The 19,828-nt window shown below is 40.6% G+C and overlaps 1 long non-coding RNA gene across 2 annotated transcripts in view; it reads right to left on the bottom strand.

The window, feature by feature from the left end:
• The window catches only part of LOC129180493 (uncharacterized), a 395,789-nt gene extending 377,388 nt beyond the window's left edge, over window positions 1–18,401 (bottom strand). For both annotated transcript variants that reach the window (XR_008570161.1, XR_008570160.1), the window contains exons 1-3: window positions 18,322–18,401; window positions 17,112–17,184; window positions 12,259–12,327 (exon numbers count right to left, since the gene is read on the bottom strand). This is a non-coding gene — a long non-coding RNA (uncharacterized LOC129180493). The remainder of the gene's footprint in view (window positions 1–12,258; window positions 12,328–17,111; window positions 17,185–18,321) is intronic.
• Between the last annotated feature and the right edge of the window lie 1,427 nt (window positions 18,402–19,828).

A 19,828-nucleotide genomic window follows, 5' to 3' on the forward strand; every position in this document is an offset into this window, starting at 1 on the left:
GCTGAGGCCAAATGAATTACTTTTTTCATTTTCCCTGTAACTGCCCAACAATACATCTCAGCAGCACCAAACCACATACCCCATGCAGGGGGTAAGAAGCTACACCACATATGTGAGATTTGATGTTATAGCACCTTCTGTTGGCTTGCAGTGACTAAATCTAACAGTTGTTGCTTAAAAACGCGTTTCAGACCGAATAGAGTGCATTTTTGAACATAGGCCAAAACTGCCCTACAATGAACCGCATATGCACCAAACCACCTAAAAAGTGCTTGAAACACCTGCTGAGGCCAAATGAATTACTTTTTTCATTTTCCCTGTAACTGCCCAACAATACATCTCTGCAGCACCAAACCACATTCCCCATGCACGGGGTAAGAAGCTACACCACATATGTGAGATTTGATGTTATAGCACCTTCTGCTGGCTTGCAGTGACTAAATCTAACAGTTATTGCTTAAAAACGCGTTTCAGACCGAATAGAGTGCATTTATGATCATAGGCCAAAACTGCCCAACAAAGAACCGCATATGCACCAAACCACCTAAAAAGTGCTTGAAACACCTGCTGAGGCCAAATGAATTACTTTTTTCATTTTGCCTGTAACTGCCCAACAATACATCTCGGCAGCACCAAACCACATTCCCCATGCAGGGGGTAAGAAGCTACACCACATATGTGAGATTTGATGTTATAGCACCGTCTGCTGGCTTGCAGTGACTAAATCTAACAGTTGTTTCTTAAAAACGCGTTTCAGACCGAATAGAGTGCATTTATGAACATAGGCCAAAACTGCCCTACAATGAACCGCATATGCACCAAACCACCTAAAAAGTGCTTGAAACACCTGCTGAGGCCAAATGAATTACTTTTTTCATTTTCCCTGTAACTGCCCAACAATACATCTCAGCAGCACCAAACCACATACCCCATGCAGGGGGTAAGAAGCTACACCACATATGTGAGATTTGATGTTATAGCACCTTCTGCTGGCTTGCAGTGACTAAATCTAACAGTTGTTGCTTAAAAACGCGTTTCAGACCGAATAGAGTGCATTTATGAACATAGGCCAAAACTGCCCTACAATGAACCGCATATGCACCAAACCACCTAAAAAGTGCTTGAAACACCTGCTGAGGCCAAATGAATTACTTTTTTCATTTTCCCTGTAACTGCCCAACAATACATCTCAGCAGCACCAAACCACATTCCCCATGCAGGGGGTAAGAAGCTACACCACATATGTGAGATTTGATGTTATAGCACCGTCTGCTGGCTTGCAGTGACTAAATCTAACAGTTGTTTCTTAAAAACGCGTTTCAGACCGAATAGAGTGCATTTATGAACATAGGCCAAAACTGCCCTACAATGAACCGCATATGCACCAAACCACCTAAAAAGTGCTTGAAACACCTGCTGAGGCCAAATGAATTACTTTTTTCATTTTCCCTGTAACTGCCCAACAATACATCTCAGCAGCACCAAACCACATTCCCCATGCAGGGTGTAAGAAACTACACCAAATATGTGAGATTTGAGGTTATAGCACCTTCTGCTGGCTTGCAGTGACTAAATCTAACAGTTGTTTCTTAAAAACGCGTTTCAGACCGAATAGAGTGCATTTATGAACATAGGCCAAAACTGCCCTACAATGAACCGCATATGCACCAAACCACCTAAAAAGTGCTTGAAACACCTGCTGAGGCCAAATGAATTACTTTTTTCATTTTCCCTGTAACTGCCCAACAATACATCTCAGCAGCACCAAACCACATACCCCATGCAGGGGGTAAGAAGCTACACCACATATGTGAGATTTGATGTTATAGCACCTTCTGCTGGCTTGCAGTGACTAAATCTAACAGTTGTTGCTTAAAAACGCCTTTTAGAACGAATAGAGTGCATTTATGAACATAGGCCAAAACTGCCCTACAATGAACCGCATATGCACCAAACCACCTAAAAAGTGCTTGAAACACATGCTGAGGCCAAATGAATTACTTTTTTCATTTTCCCTGTAACTGCCCAACAATACATCTCAGCAGCACCAAACCACATTCCCCATGCAGGGGGTAAGAAGCTACACCACATATGTGAGATTTGATGTTATAGCACCTTCTGCTGGCTTGCAGTGACTAAATCTAACAGTTGTTGCTTAAAAACGTGTTTCAGAACGAATAGAGTGCATTAATGAACATAGGCCAAAACTGCCCTACAATGAACCGCATATGCACCAAACCACCTAAAAAGTGCTTGAAACACCTGCTGAGGCCAAATGAATTACTTTTTTCATTTTGCCTGTAACTGCCCAACAATACATCTCAGCAGCACCAAACCACATTCCCCATGCACGGGGTAAGAAGCTACACCACATATGTGAGATTTGATGTTATAGCACCTTCTGCTGGCTTGCAGTGACTAAATCTAACAGTTGTTGCTTAAAAACGCCTTTCAGAACGAATAGAGTGCATTTATGAACATAGGCTGAAAACTGCCCTACAATGAACCGCATATGCACCAAACCACCTAAAAAGTGCTTGAAACACCTGCTGAGGCCAAATGAATTACTTTTTTCATTTTGCCTGTAACTGCACAACAATACATCTCTGCAGCACCAAACCACATACCCCATGCAGGGGGTAAAAAGCTACACCACATACATGAGATTTGAGGTTATAGCACCTTCTGCTGGCTTGCAGTGACTAAATCTAACAGTTGTTGCTTAAAAACGTGTTTCAGAACGAATAAGAGTGCATTTATGAACATAGGCCAAAACTGCCCTACAATGAACCGCATATGCACCAAACCACCTAAAAAGTGCTTGAAACACCTGCTGAGGCCAAATGAATTACTTTTTTCATTTTGCCTGTAACTGCCCAACAATACATCTCAGCAGCACCAAACCACATTCCCCATGCAGGGTGTAAGAAACTACAAAAAATATGTGAGATTTGAGGTTATAGCACCTTCTGCTGGCTTGCAGTGACTAAATCTAACAGTTGTTTCTTAAAAACGCGTTTCAGACCGAATAGAGTGCATTTATGAACATAGGCCAAAACTGCCCTACAATGAACCGCATATGCACCAAACCACCTAAAAAGTGCTTGAAACACCTGCTGAAACCAAATGAATTACTTTTTTCATTTTCCCTGTAACTGGCCAACAATACATCTCTGCAGCACCAAACCACATTCCCCATGCACGGGGTAAGAAGCTACACCACATATGTGAGATTTGATGTTATAGCACCTTCTGCTGGCTTGCAGTGACTAAATCTAACAGTTGTTGCTTAAAAACGTGTTTCAGACCGAATAAGAGTGCATTTTTGAACATAGGCCAAAACTGCCCTACAATGAACCGCATATGCACCAAACCACCTAAAAAGTGCTTGAAACACCTGCTGAGGCCAAATGAATTACTTTTTTCATTTTCCCTGTAACTGCCCAACAATACATCTCAGCAGCACCAAACCACATTCCCCATGCAGGGTGTAAGAAACTACACCAAATATGTGAGATTTGAGGTTATAGCACCTTCTGCTGGCTTGCAGTGACTAAATCTAACAGTTGTTTCTTAAAAACGCGTTTCAGACCGAATAGAGTGCATTTATGAACATAGGCCAAAACTGCCCTACAATGAACCGCATATGCACCAAACCACCTAAAAAGTGCTTGAAACACCTGCTGAGGCCAAATGAATTACTTTTTTCATTTTCCCTGTAACTGCACAACAATACATCTCTGCAGCACCAAACCACATACCCCATGCAGGGGGTAAGAAGCTACACCACATACATGAGATTTGAGGTTATAGCACCTTCTGCTGGCTTGCAGTGACTAAATCTAACAGTTGTTGTTTAAAAACGCGTTTCAGAACGAATAGAGTGCATTAATGAACATAGGCCAAAACCGCCCTACAATGAACCGCATATGCACCAAACCACCTAAAAAGTGCTTGAAACACCTGCTGAGGCCAAATGAATTACTTTTTTCATTTTGCCTGTAACTGCCCAACAATACATCTCAGCAGCACCAAACCACATTCCCCATGCAGGGTGTAAGAAACTACACCAAATATGTGAGATTTGAGGTTATAGCACCTTCTGCTGGCTTGCAGTGACTAAATCTAACAGTTGTTTCTTAAAAACGCGTTTCAGACCGAATAGAGTGCATTTATGAACATAGGCCAAAACTGCCCTACAATGAACCGCATATGCACCAAACCACCTAAAAAGTGCTTGAAACACCTGCTGAAACCAAATGAATTACTTTTTTCATTTTCCCTGTAACTGCCCAACAATACATCTCTGCAGCACCAAACCACATTCCCCATGCACGGGGTAAGAAGCTACACCACATATGTGAGATTTGATGTTATAGCACCTTCTGCTGGCTTGCAGTGACTAAATCTAACAGTTATTGCTTAAAAACGCGTTTTAGAACGAATAGAGTGCATTTATGAACATAGGCCAAAACTGCCCTACAATGAACCGCATATGCACCAAACCACCTAAAAAGTGCTTGAAACACCTGCTGAGGCCAAATGAATTACTTTTTTCATTTTCCCTGTAACTGCCCAACAATACATCTCAGCAGCACCAAACCACATTCCCCATGCAGGGGGTAAGAAGCTACACCACATATGTGAGATTTGATGTTATAGCACCTTCTGCTGGCTTGCAGTGACTAAATCTAACAGTTGTTGCTTAAAAACGTGTTTCAGAACGAATAGAGTGCATTAATGAACATAGGCCAAAACTGCCCTACAATGAACCGCATATGCACCAAACCACCTAAAAAGTGCTTGAAACACCTGCTGAGGCCAAATGAATTACTTTTTTCATTTTCCCTGGAACTGCCCAACAATACATCTCAGCAGCACCAAACCACATACCCCATGCAGGGGGTAAGAAGCTACACCACATACATGAGATTTGAGGTTATAGCACCTTCTGTTGGCTTGCAGTGACTAAATCTAACAGTTATTGCTTAAAAACGCGTTTCAGACCGAATAGAGTGCATTTATGAACATAGGCCAAAACTGCCCTACAAAGAACCGCATATGCACCAAACCACCTAAAAAGTGCTTGAAACACCTGCTGAGGCCAAATGAATTACTTTTTTCATTTTGCCTGTAACTGCCCAACAATACATCTCGGCAGCACCAAACCACATACCCCATGCAGGGGGTAAGAAACTACACCAAATATGTGAGATTTGAGGTTATAGCACCTTCTGCTGGCTTGCAGTGACTAAATCTAACAGTTGTTGCTTAAAAACGCGTTTCAGACCGAATAGAGTGCATTTTTGAACATAGGCCAAAACTGCCCTACAATGAACCGCATATGCACCAAACCACCTAAAAAGTGCTTGAAACACCTGCTGAGGCCAAATGAATTACTTTTTTCATTTTCCCTGTAACTGCCCAACAATACATCTCTGCAGCACCAAACCACATTCCCCATGCACGGGGTAAGAAGCTACACCACATATGTGAGATTTGATGTTATAGCACCTTCTGCTGGCTTGCAGTGACTAAATCTAACAGTTATTGCTTAAAAACGCGTTTCAGACCGAATAGAGTGCATTTATGATCATAGGCCAAAACTGCCCAACAAAGAACCGCATATGCACCAAACCACCTAAAAAGTGCTTGAAACACCTGCTGAGGCCAAATGAATTACTTTTTTCATTTTCCCTGTAACTGCCCAACAATACATCTCGGCAGCACCAAACCACATTCCCCATGCACGGGGTAAGAAGCTACACCACATATGTGAGATTTGATGTTATAGCACCTTCTGCTGGCTTGCAGTGACTAAATCTAACAGTTATTGCTTAAAAACGCGTTTCAGACCGAATAGAGTGCATTTATGATCATAGGCCAAAACTGCCCAACAAAGAACCGCATATGCACCAAACCACCTAAAAAGTGCTTGAAACACCTGCTGAGGCCAAATGAATTACTTTTTTCATTTTGCCTGTAACTGCCCAACAATACATCTCGGCAGCACCAAACCACATACCCCATGCAGGGGGTAAGAAACTACACCAAATATGTGAGATTTGAGGTTATAGCACCTTCTGCTGGCTTGCAGTGACTAAATCTAACAGTTGTTGCTTAAAAACGCGTTTCAGACCGAATAGAGTGCATTTATGAACATAGGCCAAAACTGCCCTACAATGAACCGCATATGCACCAAACCACCTAAAAAGTGCTTGAAACACCTGCTGAGGCCAAATGAATTACTTTTTTCATTTTGCCTGTAACTGCCCAACAATACATCTCAGCAGCACCAAACCACATTCCCCATGCAGGGTGTAAGAAACTACACCAAATATGTGAGATTTGAGGTTATAGCACCTTCTGCTGGCTTGCAGTGACTAAATCTAACAGTTGTTGCTTAAAAACGTGTTTCAGAACGAATAAGAGTGCATTTATGAACATAGGCCAAAACTGCCCTACAATGAACCGCATATGCACCAAACCACCTAAAAAGTGCTTGAAACACCTGCTGAGGCCAAATGAATTACTTTTTTCATTTTGCCTGTAACTGCCCAACAATACATCTCAGCAGCACCAAACCACATTCCCCATGCAGGGTGTAAGAAACTACAAAAATATGTGAGATTTGAGGTTATAGCACCTTCTGCTGGCTTGCAGTGACTAAATCTAACAGTTGTTTCTTAAAAACGCGTTTCAGACCGAATAGAGTGCATTTATGAACATAGGCCAAAACTGCCCTACAATGAACCGCATATGCACCAAACCACCTAAAAAGTGCTTGAAACACCTGCTGAAACCAAATGAATTACTTTTTTCATTTTCCCTGTAACTGGCCAACAATACATCTCTGCAGCACCAAACCACATTCCCCATGCACGGGGTAAGAAGCTACACCACATATGTGAGATTTGATGTTATAGCACCTTCTGCTGGCTTGCAGTGACTAAATCTAACAGTTGTTGCTTAAAAACGTGTTTCAGACCGAATAGAGTGCATTTTTGAACATAGGCCAAAACTGCCCTACAATGAACCGCATATGCACCAAACCACCTAAAAAGTGCTTGAAACACCTGCTGAGGCCAAATGAATTACTTTTTTCATTTTGCCTGTAACTGCCCAACAATACATCTCAGCAGCACCAAACCACATTCCCCATGCAGGGTGTAAGAAACTACACCAAATATGTGAGATTTGAGGTTATAGCACCTTCTGCTGGCTTGCAGTGACTAAATCTAACAGTTGTTTCTTAAAAACGCGTTTCAGACCGAATAGAGTGCATTTATGAACATAGGCCAAAACTGCCCTACAATGAACCGCATATGCACCAAACCACCTAAAAAGTGCTTGAAACACCTGCTGAGGCCAAATGAATTACTTTTTTCATTTTGCCTGTAACTGCCCAACAATACATCTCAGCAGCACCAAACCACATTCCCCATGCAGGGGGTAAGAAGCTACACCACATATGTGAGATTTGATGTTATAGCACCTTCTGCTGGCTTGCAGTGACTAAATCTAACAGTTGTTGTTTAAAAACGCGTTTCAGAACGAATAGAGTGCATTAATGAACATAGGCCAAAACCGCCCTACAATGAACCGCATATGCACCAAACCACCTAAAAAGTGCTTGAAACACCTGCTGAGGCCAAATGAATTACTTTTTTCATTTTCCCTGGAACTGCCCAACAATACATCTCAGCAGCACCAAACCACATACCCCATGCAGGGGGTAAGAAGCTACACCACATACATGAGATTTGAGGTTATAGCACCTTCTGTTGGCTTGCAGTGACTAAATCTAACAGTTATTGCTTAAAAACGCGTTTCAGACCGAATAGAGTGCATTTATGAACATAGGCCAAAACTGCCCTACAATGAACCGCATATGCACCAAACCACCTAAAAAGTGCTTGAAACACCTGCTGAGGCCAAATGAATTACTTTTTTCATTTTCCCTGTAACTGCCCAACAATACATCTCAGCAGCACCAAACCACATTCCCCATGCAGGGGGTAAGAAGCTACACCACATATGTGAGATTTGATGTTATAGCACCTTCTGCTGGCTTGCAGTGACTAAATCTAACAGTTGTTGCTTAAAAACGTGTTTCAGAACGAATAGAGTGCATTAATGAACATAGGCCAAAACTGCCCTACAATGAACCGCATATGCACCAAACCACCTAAAAAGTGCTTGAAACACCTGCTGAGGCCAAATGAATTACTTTTTTCATTTTGCCTGTAACTGCCCAACAATACATCTCAGCAGCACCAAACCACATTCCCCATGCACGGGGTAAGAAGCTACACCACATATGTGAGATTTGATGTTATAGCACCTTCTGCTGGCTTGCAGTGACTAAATCTAACAGTTGTTGCTTAAAAACGCCTTTCAGAACGAATAGAGTGCATTTATGAACATAGGCCAAAACTGCCCTACAATGAACCGCATATGCACCAAACCACCTAAAAAGTGCTTGAAACACCTGCTGAGGCCAAATGAATTACTTTTTTCATTTTGCCTGTAACTGCCCAACAATACATCTCAGCAGCACCAAACCACATACCCCATGCAGGGGGTAAGAAGCTACACCACATACATGAGATTTGAGGTTATAGCACCTTCTGTTGGCTTGCAGTGACTAAATCTAACAGTTATTGCTTAAAAACGCGTTTCAGACCGAATAGAGTGCATTTATGAACATAGGCCAAAACTGCCCTACAATGAACCGCATATGCACCAAACCACCTAAAAAGTGCTTGAAACACCTGCTGAGGCCAAATGAATTACTTTTTTCATTTTCCCTGTAACTGCCCAACAATACATCTCAGCAGCACCAAACCACATTCCCCATGCAGGGGGTAAGAAGCTACACCACATATGTGAGATTTGAAGTTATAGCACCTTCTGCTGGCTTGCAGTGACTAAATCTAACAGTTGTTTCTTAAAAAAGCGTTTCAGACCAAATAGAGTGCATTTATGTACCAAACAACATAAAACGTGTTGTGAAGGCCTTTTCACACCAAGTGGGGTACTTTTTCTCACTTTGTTGGTCTTTGTCGCCATCTTTTGGTCTTTCCCTGTAACTACAGTTTTAAAGTAATGTATTCAGCTCACGGCAAACTTTTCAATACCTCAAAATCTCTGTGCAACACAAAAGGGGAGATGCACCTCACTTTGAAATTCACTTAGTATAAATCAATATTAATTATGATTAAACCACCTGCTGAAGCCGAATGAATTAATTTTTTCTTTTTGCCTGTAACTGCCCAACAATACATCCTAGGTGCACCAAACCACATTCCCCATGCAGGGGGTAAGAAGCTACACCACATACATGAGATTTGAGGTTATAGCACCTCCTGCTGGCTTGCAGTAACTACATCTAACAGTTATTGCTTAAAAACTGTGGGCAATGTTCACAATTGCAAGACTGAGGAGCAGCTGGACAACAAACAGAAGAAAAACTTCAATTCTACAGAAATAGAGGTGCTTTTACAAGGAGTGACCGAACACAAGACCACCTTATTTTCACGTGTACCCACCGGTCATCAGGCCATCCAAAAAGAGTCGGCATGGAGCACCATTGCAGGAAACATAAATACCGTTTCCACGGAGAAACGCACCACCGCAGAGGTTAAAAAGAAGTGTTTTGACTTAAAATAGACTCCAAAAAAAAGATTGGACTGCACCGGAGGGATCTGGAGGAAACGGGAGGTGGGCCATCAATCAGAAACCAAACCATTTCGGAAACTCTAGAAAATATTTACACAATCATGATGGAAAAATAAAGTCAAAATACATAGTTTGTGTGTGACAATGTATTTTTTCTGTGGTTACATTTGATAAGACGCTGCCTAATTAATACAGCAGCCCCGTGCTCTGGCTCAAGACGTGGCTGGGTGCGCATGTCGTTATCTGGGGGTGCTACGTGCGCAATAGACACACCACGTTTCATTGCGATGTTATTCTGATGATCCTGCACACCTGCAAGAACAGAGAGGGAAGCCTGAAGCCTGAAGCGGGACATCAAATATTCGTGGCTTTCAGCAAATAAATCTAATGGTCCCTTTACATTCTCTCTCTGCGCAGCGCACGTCCAGCCAGCTACTTTTTTTTTTTTTTTGATGAATTGGGATTTGAATATATATTTATTGATGGAGTATATTTTAGTTGTTTTGATGATAAATAATTGTTGGGATATTTTATTTGCACTACATTTTTTGGGATCAGGTTGCAAAATCCATCATGAGGGCGATTGCGCATTGAAAGTGCAAGCTTTGCTTGTGCGTAAGAGTCCTCCTGAGCGTTCGTAGAATTTGTTCTTAGATCTAAGAACTGTGAGTTAAGAACACGTTTCGTGAATGCCAAAAATCTTCGTAAGAAGGCTTTAAGAACACATTTGTGCGTAAGAACGTTTCGTGAATGAGGCCCAATGCCCTTAAAGTGCCCAACAATGAACCACAGATGCACTAAACCACCTAAAACATGCTTTAAACACCTGCTCAGGCCGAATGGGATACTTTTTTTCTCACTTTGCCTTTAACCGTCCAACTTTGCAGCCCACCTGCACCAATCCACATTCACCACATTCTGCAAACAAGATGACTATGCCTTGTTTATTTCTTAGAGACTAAATGAGTGAGTCTTTTATGAAGGGATAAAAGGACAGCATTGTATGTGCAAGGAGGTGGTGTTGTAGTGTAGTGTAGATGTTTAGAGATGGTTTCTCTACCTTACCTTGGGAGAAGCAATCTCCGTTAACGTTTGTGGGGTCAGGCAGGGCCGCAAGCATACACACACAGCAGTGCAGCAAGGGAGCCTTGTGAAGAGCAATGCAATGTAATGTCGTGGAAATTAGGAGGAAAAAAGATGATTGCAAAACCAAAATCGATCAAAATTTGTCTCCAGTTCACATTTCATGCCGTTTTAAGCCTTAATAAACGGCCACAAGGTGGCAGAAGTGCATTTGATAAATGCTCGGCATGAATCTTTTCCATGTATTAACGCTCCCGACAGCAAGGAAAAAGTGAGAGAGCATGGAGGAGTGTAGCGTGCAGAAGGCATAGTAGGGAAATTTTAACGTATGCACACGCACACACAAACGTCCGTGGTGTTATATTTTGATGGAAACAACCCTTTTTTGTGTTGTTTATGTTCTGGTGCAGTTAAGATATTTGAGCTGTCACACTAGAAACAAACTTTTTTTGTTCTGACGAAAGACAAGGGTCTGATCTTTCTTTTGGTAGGTTCCATGTTCATATAGACATAGAACACAATATTCTTTGTGCTTTGAAAAATCAGTCAAAATCATCTAAAATGATCCAAAATAAAACTCAGAAAAATGGCTGGGATAACTACGTACTTGTTTCCCCAATCATCTCTCGGCTTTGCTGCCATCTTGTGGGCTTTCGCCGTAACTACAGTTGTCCATGCAACATAGTGTTGTGCTCACTACAAGCTTTTCAATGCCTCTGGGCTGCGCCAGAACATTTCAGGGGAGGCATACACCACACTTGCAAAACCCCTGATTTAAAAAAAAAAAAGTTTAAAAGCCAATTTCTGGATGTGGCCCTCTGTGGAACCATGATGCACATTAAATCCTACAAACCGTACATATGGCATCTGTGACCTTTGGTGTACTTTGTGTGACAAATGACATGACCATTGCGTTTCAGTTGAAGTTAAAAAACAAAAACTGATTTGTATTTACTATATTTTATTTTTTATTGATCATTTATATGAACCCAACCCAATAACACAACATCCATTCATCTTCCATGCCCCTTATCCTCACTAGGGTCGAGGGTATGCTGTTCGGGCAAGAGGCGTACACTCTGGACTGGTTGCCAGTCAATCGCAGGGCACATACAAACAAACAACCATTCACAGTCGCATTCATACCTATGGACAATTAGAGTTAACCTATCATGCATGTTTTTGGAATGTAGAAGGAACCCAGATAAAACCCACACACGGGGAGAACATGCAAACTCCACACAGAGATGCCCAACGGAGATTAGAACCCAGATCTTCCCGATCTCCTGACCGTGTGGCCAACATGCTAACCACGAGGCCACCGTGCGGCGCCAACACAACATTCATCAGTAAAAACAAACCTGTCTGACAACAGTCTAAACCCAGCTCCAGTTCCCTATTATTGGATGAACAATCCAACTCTTGGTGAATTCTGCTCCACAATGATCGGAAGGGGCGATATCAAAGGTGAGGAGCGCTTGGCCCCAAGCCTACCTTTAATGGTGTTTTGTCCTCCGCTCTTCCACCTTGGGTTTGCCTTGGATGAACACACATTGACAGCATCTAGAAGGGGAAATGAAATAGATGTTATGATTAAAAAAACTGCTTTACACTAAGACATTTGTAGATTTATGACATTTTTCATGAAAAAGTCAGGCAAGGCAAGCAGCTAGGGGGCAGCACTCAGCTGATTAAGAAGAATTAGATGACCAGAAACCAGGTTTGTGCTACCCAGGCCTGTCACGATAAAACCTTTTGCTCGACAATAATTGTCCTACAAATTATTGCCAATAAATTATATTATTGTCACCATTATTTTGAGACCATTTTTTCATGAATGCAATTAAGTCATCTTAATATGGCTAATAATGCAAGTACACCCTATCAAAAGCAGTAAACTTTAATTTCTCAAGTTAACATTGTAATTGGAATGTTAAACGCGCCAAAGATACTTGAACTCCTCCACCTGTGGCAGGATTCCCAAACTAGAGGGAGCAATCCACCCTTTTCCGACTGAGAACCATGGCCTCGGATTTGGAGGTGCTGAGTCTCATCCCAGAAGCTTCACATTCAGATGCAAACCGCCAGCAAACGCTGAAGGTCACAGCCCGATGATGCCATCAGGACCACATCGTCTGCAAATAGCAGAGATGAGATCCTAAGGCCACCGAACTGGACTCCCTCGACGCCTAGAAATTCTGTCCGTGAAAATTATGAACAGAATCTGTGACAAAGGGCAGCCTTGGCGGAGATCCACGTTCACCGGAAACAGGCTCGACTTACTGCTGGCAATGTGAACCAGGCTCCTGCTCCGGTTGTACAAGAACCGAATGGTACATGTTGGCACATCTCCAATCCCGTACTCCCCAAGCACCCCCCACAGGACACCGGGAGGGACACGGTTAAATGCATTTTCCAGGTCCACAAAGCACATGTAGAATGGTTGGTCAAACTCCCAAGTACCCTCCAGTATCCTTGCTGGGGTGTAGAGCTGGTCCAGTGTTCTGCGACTGGGACGAAAACCACATTGCACCTCCTGTAGCCGAGGTTTGACTAACGGTCGTACACTTCTCTCCAGCACCCTGTCATAGACTTTCCCAGGGAGGCTGAGGCGTGTGATCCCCCTTGAGTTGGAACACACCCTCCGGTCACCCTTCTTGAAAAGGGGGACCACCACCCCAGTCTGCCAATCCAGAAGTACTGTTCCCGACTTCTTAGTTTGCGTCATAAGATTTGTGCGACATCATGGATCGAAATTAACCTGATGCAAGACGCTAAATGCGTGCAAAAACTGTCAAAATCGTGCAGATCTAAGACAAATTATTTTGCGTTTGATCGGGTCAGTTCGGTCACGGGAATAAGGGCGCAATATAATTTGCAAAAACCAAATTGCGCTGGAAAGTACGGTACTACGGTATTATGGCCATGGTGCGTTTGAAAGGAGAGATCTCTGATTGGTCATGAGACATATTCCCATCCAATCACGATCTGTGTTGCAGCAGATCGTCTGTTGCTGTTGGAAACAAATATGGTGGTCCTGCTGCTGTTTTAGCTGGCGATCTGCAGACTGAACACGATGATTACTAAGTATTTTGCCAAGGCGGACTCATGTCACTCGGAGCGGGACAACAATAACAATAACAACCCTCCGAAAAAACAAAAAACACCGGCCAATGACTTGGATAAGCCCGCGGTTTCTCAGTTGGCCTCAACCTCAGCAGGCCCCTCCACAGGCACCAGTGACAGTTCCTGGACGCCGACGGTGCGTGATGGACGACAGCTGCCACCAAGACCTGGTGCATCTCATGTCGCCATAACCGCCTCGTTAAAAACAGTTCGGAAGTGGATGAAAGAATTTAACACGGACATTGGTTATAAAGTCAAGGACGACGATTGTGTTTACGAAATTTGGTGTGAGGTGTGCAAGGAACATGGTACTGGTTCAGATCGTGGGTCGGCTCTTGTGGCTGGTAGCAACAGGGTGAAAAAGGAGGCAATACAGCAACACATTAAATCAACACTTCACCAACGGCCGTTAGCAACCAGGCACGCCAAATATTTGGAAACAAACAAAAACCAACTCCAATTGAAGACGGCTTTAAAAAGGCTGATGAAAAAACATTGGAAAAAATGGACAATTTTTTTTTTGCCTGAAAATTGCTTCTTAGATGAGCTATTTGCTTGTAAAGTTAAAATCTACAAGCAACAAATTGTTTCCACTGGATTTTGGCAATTTCTACCCCTGGACATGGTATCGTGTTTTAAACCTTATTTAACAACAGAACACGAAGTCATTGACTAGGGGTGTTGGTTACAATTGGTGCAGTAGATGCACGTGTGCGAGCCTTACAACATGAAGCAGTCTTCATTTGATCTTTTATGACAATCAACAAGGACCGACGTTGACATTGTTAAACATTTTAAGGCAAAAACATCAACTGATTGTCATGGAATCGAAATGGAAACAGTTAAAAGGGTCATCAATGAGATCATAGACCCGTTAACATATATTAGTAACTTATCTTTTCAGACTGGAATATTTCCAAGGAAAATGAAAACAGCCAAGGTGGTTCCAATTTTCAAAAAAGGAGACAAACACCAATTTACAAATTACACTACAAATTATAATTCTCTAAAATTATGGAGAACCTATTTAATAATAGGTTGGACAAATGAATTAATGAATTATTTGCTAGCAGTCAATATGGTTACAGAGCCAACATTTCAACTTCTATGGCACTAATCGAAATCACGGAGGAAATCACCACCGCTATGGACAACAGAAGATGTGCAGCAGCAGTATTCATGGATCTGACAAAAGCCTTCGATACAATTAACCACAATATCTTAATTTCAAAATTAGAAAGGTACGGAATTAGAGGATTAGTTTTGAATTGGGTTAAACGCTACCTAGCAAAGAGGAAACAATTTGTAAAACTAGGAGAATATACATCTGGGAGTTTAAATACCACGTGTGGAGTACCCCAGGGGTCCATACTGGGACCAAAACTGTTTAATTTGTACATCAACGACATTTGTAAAGTAACAAAGGACTTAAAGTTGGTATTATTTGCGGATGATACTACTGCCTATTGTTCTGGCGAAAGCACACAAGAACTCATTAAAAAGGTCAAGGATGAAATGGTCATATTAAAATCATGGTTTGACAGGAACAGATTATCCCTGAACTTAAGTAAAACTAAAATAATGCTATTTGGAAATAACAGAAGGGATACGTACGACCAAATACAAATTCATGGAGTGGATATTGAAAAAGTGGAAGAATATAAATTCCTGGGGGTTATAATAGATTAAAAATTGAGTTGGAAATCTCATATTAAAAATATACAACAAAAGGTGGCGAGAAATATCTCTATATTGAATAAAGCAAAATATGTTCTTGGCCAAAAATCACTCCACACTCTGTACTGTTCCTTAGTATTACCATATCTAATGTATTGTGTGGAGATATGGGGAAATAATTATAAAAGCAATCTTCACTCACTCACTGTACTGCAAAAAAGATGTGTGAGGATCATTCATAATGCCAAGTATAGAGAACATACAAACCCTTTATTTTTAAAATCACAGATATTCAAATTTGCAGATTTAGTACACTTTCAAACAGCTAGAATAATGTTTAAAGTTAATAACAACTCGTTACCCAAAAACCTCATACAGTATTTCTCTATCAGAGAGGAGAAATATGATCTTAGAGGAAAATTAAACTTAAAACATTTATATGCGAGAACTACGCTGAAAACCCACAGCATTTCTGTATGTGGAATTAAATTATGGAATGGATTGAGTAAGGAACTCAAACAATGTACAGAGATGAGCAAATTCAAAAAAACAATACAAGCAGTTGATGTTTGCTAAATACAAGGCAGAAGAGTCTTGATCATTACAATGATTGTTCTGTAAGATTTGTTATTTTTTGGGTTTTTTTTGTTTCTGAAAAAAAGGTTTTGTTCTTTATTCATATTTATTTTAAACATTTATTTATTTATTTTTATTATTATTATTATTATTATTATTGTATATGTGTGTGTGTGTGTATATATATTTATATATATATATATATATATATATATATATATATATATATATATATATATAAATTTGTTTTTTTTGGGGGGGGGGGGTCTTACTGTTATCTATTATGTATTCTCCTGACTATCACAGAAAACATGACATGGCAGGAAGTGAATAATAGGTACTGTACTAGATGTGGAATGGATGGGGGGTAGGATTAAACAAGCTTTGCTTCTTCCTACTCCTTTTGGACATGTGGAACTGTGAAAAAAAAGATTCATGAGATGTATTCCATTGTAACCTTCATGTTCAAATAAACTAAACCAAACCAAACCAAACCAACATAAAGTATACCACTGCAACAGCAGCAGGGATCATAATTCCTACTCGTTTTGAGACATTGAATGAACTGAAGTGAAGTCCACTTGCTATGAGCAACAGCTGAAGGATGCGGTAATAAAACTGTGATTCCTTGACAGCTGAGTCACTCCACCGACACGCAGATTGCCCGGCAACTTGAAACTAAAAGTGCAAATGTGTTCGTAGAGAGCAGTGAACCATACAAGTGGCTCATAAATGCAAAACAAGTATTTTTTGGCAGCCCTCTAGGGGGCACTCGCGGCCTATTTTTGATGAATAATCACTGACATACCTGTAGACTATTGCATTTTCTGTGTAAAAACAACTAGTTTCCTTTATGACAAAAAATAAATTAAACTATATCAACCTTTTTATAAATTATATTTAAAGGGTCTCTGACTTGATTCAATAATGTTGATAAATATGTTATATTGTTTGTAATTATGTTCTACCTTTAATAGTGTTTTGTCCTCAGTCCTCAGCCCATCTTGGGTTGGCCTTGGATTAACGCATGTTGACAGCATTCTAGAAGAGGAAATGAAAGATGTTACAAAGTAAAAAAATTAAGACATTTGTATGTCTGTGACATTTTCATGAAAATCATATGTAGGCAACCAGCTAGAGCAGGGGTGGCACTCAGATGATTAAGAAGACGTAATGCAGTATGTCCTGGACCAGGTTTGTGCTACCCTGTTCATGTGATGCTTGATGCCTTCCAAACAAACCAAGCCCCCTTAAAAGTGTCTGAGCTCTTTAAGAAAGTTAATTCCTACATCTGTTGGGAGATTCAGTATTCCTGTGAACATTTAGTATTTAATACAAACTATTGCATTTTATGTTTAAAAACGCCAAAAAAGCATATGAAAATTGTTCAGCCCTTTTTGTAAATTCTGTAATTCTATTTAAACAGTAGTTGCAGAAAACCAACAAAACAAAACATATTGAAATAGCTCAACCCATTTAATTTTACAGTCATTATTTTTTATCATAAACTATCTATTGAAAGTTTAATGCATTTGTAAAATAAATATAGTATGCAATGGACCTGAACGATTTCACGTGCAGTAGTATAGTTTTTATTGTTTTACAGCAGTGTTTCTCAGTTATTTTCTGTCATGCCCGCCACTAGGGTACAGAATTGCCTCCTCCGCCGACCACGTGTGGAATGGCTGACCACTTGGGCGCCCCCCGGTGGCCAATTAAGTGCTTATTCATTGCGCACTTTTTGAGAGCTGCTATGATGGAAAATTACTTTCTTTAGGGACGATAGAATATGTTTAATGTATCTCTCCGCTTCCCATGCTGCAAAGTGTTTTCCTTTCATTAATCTAAAATCAAATTAAAATCTAAAATAATCTAATCGAAAATGTGTATCACCGTGACCCCACGACCAACCCTGCAAAAAACTGCATAACTTTTACTTTTGAGTACATTCTAAATCACCCACAATCCTTTACTTAACCTGAGCAGAAGACATAACCAGTAATACTACCTAAGTAACATTTCATCGCAGGAGCAGTACTTGCACTTGTATATATCCTATATTAATGTTAATTAATATATATAATATTTCAATACTCTTTCAACCTCTGATACTGCTACACAATACCGTGTTTCTTTTTACTTCATTAGCATCATAATTTCGCGTGTGAGAAAACATACCTTTATGGTAGGAAAGTCAGGTCCGCCTGACTGTCACACGTCTGCTTGTTCTGCTCTATTAACAACTGCGTAGTTAGTTCATGATGGCGTCGTGTTGCATTCAAGTAAGCTGGTTACGTTGAGTTGTAAATATATCAACTCTTTATACTGTATTTCGACTCTTTATATATTTATTTATATGTTCAATAATATATACAAGCCATACATATACAACTAATAATAGTATTGACTGAGTCTGAGGCATGCCAGGGGCAGAGGAGCTTTTTAGAAAATGGAACATTTTGACTGTACTTGTGTGAGTAGGTGTGTTCTACTTGTTAAATGTACTTTTGTAAGCTTTGCAACCATTGCACTTTACATTTTAACTGTCATAGAAGTGGAAAAAGAAATTAACCACTTTGACAATATGCACCCAAATTGAGCTGAAAACCCAATGGCGACCATAAGAATAGGGACACTCAGCCAGTTTGAGGGGGCTGCAGGTGATAGACCAGCTATTGCAACCACATTTGGTGTTCGTCAGACCACCCCCCTTGCCCCCTCCCACGTGTAGCTTGTTGAGGTTGGTTGGCATTTCACTGATTTGCTCATAAAGTGACAAATTGAACTGTAAACACAACTGAAGTATGTAGAGGTAGAAGTATACATATTAGAATGTGGTACAATACGTATGGAAAAAATAATAATAAATAATTAATACAGTCGACCCTTGCAATATCGCAATTTGATTATTGCCCCCTCACTACGTTGTGTTTTTTCACAAATTAATTAATGAATAAATGATGGCTGTTTTGTGGAAGGCTATTATTAGTCAAAACATATTGAAATGCAAGTGATATGGAGTATTCTGCTCACTACTGCAGTAATGACACAAAACATTAGCTGTGTCCCATTTCGGAGTATGCATCCTTCAAGGAGCCAACCTATGCGGTCCACGAAGGCTGCATCCTTATGAGAGTCCTCCAGGCTCAGCTAGAGCGATGTGATATGGGACGGTCTAGTCTTTGGACTAGGAAGTGTCCTGGTTGTGCCAAATTGTCAAACATAATTTTAAAAAATGAATGCATGCATACACCACCATTATGAAAAACGCTCGCTTCTTGCTACATGAAGTCCACAAAGTAGAAAAAAGAAGTTGCACAGACCTAACGAGGCACGAAATAATGCCACCAAAGTTGTTGTTTTATATTTATTTTGGGATTATGTGTTGCTGGAAAGAGAAGAGCAGCCATCTGTCTGCTGATTGATCTCAAGTTCAGAGAGAAAACTTGTATTTTAAACCATAATAATATCATTAACTATTTTATTACGTGTAGCTGGTTTTTTAAATTGCCTTTAAATATAGATTTTAGCATTAAAGGAAAACTTCACTTTTTTGAGAATTTTGCCCATCATGCACATGGGAAACATGAACACGTTTCTTTCCTTTTTCTGTGTGTTCCAAAGACAGAAAATGAGTTAGCATGAGCGAGCTAACAATGGAACTGTTGAGCGGTATAGTACCTAC

The sequence above is a fragment of the Dunckerocampus dactyliophorus genome, chromosome 4 (assembly GCF_027744805.1).
Source record: "Dunckerocampus dactyliophorus isolate RoL2022-P2 chromosome 4, RoL_Ddac_1.1, whole genome shotgun sequence".
In the NCBI taxonomy this organism is placed as follows: domain Eukaryota; kingdom Metazoa; phylum Chordata; class Actinopteri; order Syngnathiformes; family Syngnathidae; genus Dunckerocampus; species Dunckerocampus dactyliophorus.